Source organism: Arachis hypogaea, chromosome 16, assembly GCF_003086295.3.
Source record: "Arachis hypogaea cultivar Tifrunner chromosome 16, arahy.Tifrunner.gnm2.J5K5, whole genome shotgun sequence".
NCBI classification, from domain to species: domain Eukaryota; kingdom Viridiplantae; phylum Streptophyta; class Magnoliopsida; order Fabales; family Fabaceae; genus Arachis; species Arachis hypogaea.
In genome coordinates this window covers 128,633,343-128,638,998 of record NC_092051.1, presented here as the reverse complement: position 1 = coordinate 128,638,998, position 5,656 = coordinate 128,633,343, and positions in this window count along the sequence as shown.

The following is a 5,656-nucleotide window of genomic DNA, read 5'->3' as shown; positions in this document are numbered from 1 at the left end:
CTGACCTCTTCATACTAAATCGATCATAACTTGAGCTACAGAGGTCCAAATGAGGTAGTTTCAGTTGAGTTGGAAAGCTAATATCCGGGACTTCACAATGATATACAATTTGCCATAGTTGCCATACAGTTAGGCGATGCGCACGTGTACATCACGCGTACACGTGACCTTGCGCAGAAGACCATCGACGCGTACGCGTGACATGCGCCACGTGCAGAAATTGCAGAAAACACTGGGGGTGATTTTGGGCTGGTTTTGGACCCAGTTTTCAGCCCAAAAATACAGATTAGAGGCTGCAGAGTGGGGGAATCATTCATTATTCATACAACTTTCATTCTCATAATTTTAGGTTTTAGATGTATTTTCTAGAAAGAGAGGCTCTTTTCTCTCTCTAGGTTTTAGGATTCTTAGGTTTAGCTATTCTCAATTTGAGATTTCTACTCTACTTTAATTTAGTTTCTCTTCTACTATTAATTGTTCTAGCATTCTAGTTTATTTATTTCCTTTGTTGATTACTTTATGTTGCTATTTGGTTCATGAATTCTCTTGTTAGATTTGATTTCTCTATTTAATGCAATTTGAGGTATTTTATATTTATGATTGCTTTCTTTAATTTGTGTTATTGATGCTTGCAATTGGTTGTTTGGATTTTATTATCTCTTATTGATTTTCTATGCTTTTATGTTGTGCCTTCCAAGTGTTTGATAAAATGCTTGGGAGGATTTTAAGTTAGATTTTTATATTCTTGTCTTTGGTTGAGTAATTGGAGACTCTTGAGTTATCAAACTCTTTTGTTGATTGATAATTGAAAGTTGCTAGTTGATTTGGATCCCTCTAAATCTAGTCTTTCCTTAGGAGTTGACTAGGACTTGAGGAATCAAATTGATTCATCCACTTGACTTTCCTTCATAGTTAGAGGTTAACTAAGTGGGAGCAATGGACAATTCTTATCACAATTGATAAGGATAGCTAGGATAGGACTTCTAGTTCTCATACTTTTCCAAGAGATTTTCTAGTTATTAGTTTAATTCTTGCAATTTACTTTTCTTGTTCCTTATTCAAAACCCCAAAAGATACTTTTCCATAACCAATAGTAACATACTTCCCTACAATTCCTTGAGAGACGACCCGAAGTTTGAAAACTTCGGTTATTAATTTTATGGGTTTGTTATTTGTGACAACCAAATTTTTGTATGAAATGATTCTTTGTTGGTTTAGATACTATACTTGCAACGAGGATTTATTGTGAAATTCTAAACTGTCAAAAATCCGTTCATCAGAGAAGTTTTCCATTAAGCATTAATGATGGTTTCTCTTTCAAGTTAACCTCTTTCCTCCACTATCCCTCTTCGACGCTACCTCTTCCCTTTAATCTTCCTTCCCTCTTTCAATATGAGAAAGAAAATAGCCATAAGAAGAAGCACTGGTGCATTCATCCTTCCTTGAAATCCTCCTCACTCCAAACAACCCAAATCTCACACACACATTCATATTCACTCCTATTCATCTTCATCTTATTTCTCTCAACCAACCGAATCCATGGCAAAAAAAACCATTCATCCTAGAGCTTCCTCTACACGCAAGGAAGCCGAATCCTCTCGTGGGAAAAGTGGGAAGGGAAAATGCCCCATGCATGAAGAAGAAGACCGTCCATCATCACCTCCTCGTCATTCTACTCCTCATCCCTCTGGACGTTCTGTTCCAACCAACTGTCTCTCTAGAGGTTCACAAAGGCTCATACTTCACAATATCAGGGAGCCTCCACACCTTGACTCTCTAGATTTTAAATTTAAGTATGGTAAATCATCCCATTCCCATTATGATCCTCATCGTTTCTCTTGTTGTACTGACTATGAGTTCCATAAGTAAGTTATTTCAAACTGGACACTCTATTCTTCCTTTGTTGTTGATCTTGATCCATTAGCTGACAAAGGAATTGATTTTAAAAACAATTTTTATAATCTGAAATGGGATAACATTTTCAAAATTAGAAAGCCAATGTATCCGAACTTGGTGCGGGGGTTTTATGCAAACATACTCTTTCATGAAGGGAAACTTCATTCTTTTGTAAAAAATACTCAGTTTGTTTTGAATCCGAGCACCATTGGTGAAGTCCTTGGCTATCAAGACACAGGGGTGAGTGTCTATATGTCTGGAAAATGGGAGGACCATGTTGGCATCTCTCACCAAGAAGCGCTGGCCAGAATCTGCGAAAATTTCTCATCTATGGAAGGAACAACCCTTACTCACATGGCCCTAGATTCTGTTAGGGCTCAGTTGCATCGCATTGTAACTCACATAATTATTCCTCAAACTAGGTCATATCAAAGGGTAACAGTTTGTGACACTCTTGTGCTTTATGCCATTCTGAACTCTATCCCTATTTCATTTGCATACCTCATAATTCGTCATATGTGAAACTGTGTCAAAAGTGAAAAAAGAGTTCTCTTCCTTATGTAATATTTTTGACCTATATGTTTGAATATTTTTCTATTAATTTGAGTAATGAGCCAGTTGAAAATAAAGTATCTACTCTCAAAGATGGTGGTGTAACTAAACAAGCTAAAGACAAAGGTCCCAAGGGTACCAAGGCTTTGGTAATGACTGAAAGTAAGGATGAAAGTCTTCCCTTTCCCTCAGTTGCTAGTACCTCTTATTCACATAAATATTTGATCATTGGGATTGTTAAAGACGTTCTTCAAGAATTTGTCTTTATGACCAAACAGATGGTCAGATCAAGTAAGGAACAGCGAAAAATTGCACTACAAAATGAAAAAACCTTGATGAAATCTCATGATAGAATCGAGGTGCTTTTGAAACATCTTGATTCACTTGATGAGAACCAGGTTATGTCGAACAAAGATGAAGATGTCTTGGACACTGAAGAAGAAGATTCTGATACCTAGTCTTGCTCTCTACTGCCATTGCACGACTTACACTTTGCTGTCTTTGATTTCCAGATTTTGATACATTTCTAGTTTCACTTAAACTCGGTTTTAATTGGATTACTGTAATAACTTTAACTATGTTTTGCTCTATTTGATATGCATGATTTACTACTTTGGCTATGTTTATTGCTGTTTGTGCTTATAGGTTTTCTTTGATAACAAAAGGGGAAGAAAGGATGAAAATGAATTGAAACAGAATACCTTGCCCTATTTTTGCGTTGTTTCGGTTTTGATTCATTTTTGAGAAACATTCTGCTCTATTCTGTTCTGTTTTAGTATGTCTCTGCAGGGATAAATTTTTTCTTAAGTTTTAGCTCTGAGTTTGAACTTGGGTTGTACAAGTTCCCCATTATGATTGGTTTTATGAGCTCTAAATTGTTAAAATTCGACTCTGATTAAGGATCTACAATTCTTGAAAAATTTTGTTATTTATTAATCAAAGGAGCTCATTTTTAAATCTAACAGGTCTTTTAGAGATATAATTATTTGAAAATATCTTGAAAGTTGGCACTACTTCTTTGGATAAAATTGTTCAATCCAGGTTGTTAAAATGCATACATTAAGGGGGAGCTCAGTGAATAAAGGATAGGGGGAGTCTTACATTGAATCAGTCATCAAAAGAAAGTTTCTTCTCCTAATCTTCTACAATTCATTTTTAATAATGTTTGTTATCAAAGGGGAAATTGTTGAGTTTGGAAAACTAATCCAAGTGATGAACAAACATTATTATGCATTCACAAATTGTTTGTTTAATAAGTTTAGTTTGATGTGCAGAAAAATAATTAATACAGAACACATGAAACAAATAAACACGCTCACATGGACTAAGAAAATGAAACAAGAATGTATTGGCCCAACATAAGCCCACTTGGTGACTACATTCAGAATCCATTACACTTCAACCCAAGTCACCAACTCCCACACTCTAAGAAACTTGAACCCCAAGTTCAATTCACTTTAATCTCACTTAGCTTCCACCGAAAGCTAAAATCTTTCTTCTCTCTCCTCTCTCTCTCGATCACATCATTCAAAGAAAAAGAAAGAAAGAAATGAAAAGTGCAGAGGCTATGATGTGTTGAAGAACAAAAAGTTTGTTTCCAAATCCATGCAAGAAGAAAGTGCTACAACTAAGAAGCTAGTCACACTTCGGTCAGAGCTCATCAAAAAGCATCTTCCCTCATTTGTGCTACACCAAGGAACCAAGAAGAAATCCACAAAGTAAGTCACAAGCACAAATCAAGCAACTATGAAAAAATTAAAGTCAAATATGGATAGTAGAAGATCCACGATCCAAATCAAAACTTGGAGCAAAGCTCTATGGACAAGATTGAAAAATTTTGAAGAAAAAAGATAAGAGAGATTAGGTAAGTTGCATGCAACAGATTTGGAGTTCTCTCTCATCACTGATGAAGCCACTGCAAGCTTTGAGGAAGGAGAAGAAAACAGGATGGACTTTGAACTAGCTTCAACCTTGGAAGCTTCACTCTTCTATAATAAGGGTGAATGGTCAAGGGTTGAAGGCAAGAGAGTAAGAACTAAAGCACAGAGTTCGGTTCTCATAACATCCTAACCTTGTTGAGTTCTTATTGAAAAAGGCAAATATAGTGAGGTTTGTAAGAAAAAAACTAATAAGAGGTAAAAGACAATGAGTTAAACTTGGAGAAAAAGTTTTAAGATGTCTCAATTTTTCTTTGTACATCTTTCTGTTTTGTTTTATGATCCTGTGGGGATTTCCTTGCAAGTTGGGTTAGCACTTGGCTGTTGAAAGCTAGATTGAGGTCTAGTCAAATTCAAATTGGGTTAGAATCTGGATGTGTCCCAAATAGGATTGGGTAGATCCTCGGAAAAGATTGGTGTATATATCTTGTGAAAAAGATAGTGAAATTTCATCATAATTGTGATGGAGACTGGATGTAGGCTACATTGCACTGAGTAGTTGAACCAGGATACTTTTGGGTGTCACTCTCTCTTCTCTGCTCTTTTACTGTGTCTGCAATTCAGGAGACAAAAAGAAAAGTATCTCCTAACTCGACTGGAGACAAAAACAAAATATCTCCTAAGTTCTCTTGATTAAAAGCGAAAGTTAAACTCAGTAGAAAAGAAGGCCAAGATTCAACCCCTTTCTCTTAGCTACTGATAACCATCATCAAGTACTAGTAATATAGAATATCATATTTCAACTACGGATCACTTCTTTGTACAGAAATACAAAATAACTTTGTATTTTATTAAAACTATAATTAAATTATATTCTCATTTATAATTAAGATCTAAATAAAAAACAATTTTATAATTGATTTTTTTAATTTACAAAAAATTAATTATTATATTATGAAAACTTTGATATTTTAATATTAGATAAATTATTATTTTGGTTTTCAATATTTGGACTAAATCTTAATTTGGTTCTTAATATTTTAAATGTTCTATTTTAGTTTTAAAAAATTAGATAAAGTATTAATTGATTCTCTACTTTTAGGTCTAATTCTGTTTTGGTCTCTAAAGTTTAAAGTGTCCTATTTAAAATCTAAAAAAAAATTATTTAGCTTCAACGTAATCCTACTCTAAAGTCAATGTTAAATAATTAATGAAATCCAGTTTTCAGATATGGAAAACTTATATAACCAAACTCTTTGATCAGTGAAGGGGAGTTCCCTGCGATAGAGGTGACAATGGCCTTATCCTCGTCGACATCGGCGATTTTTTTT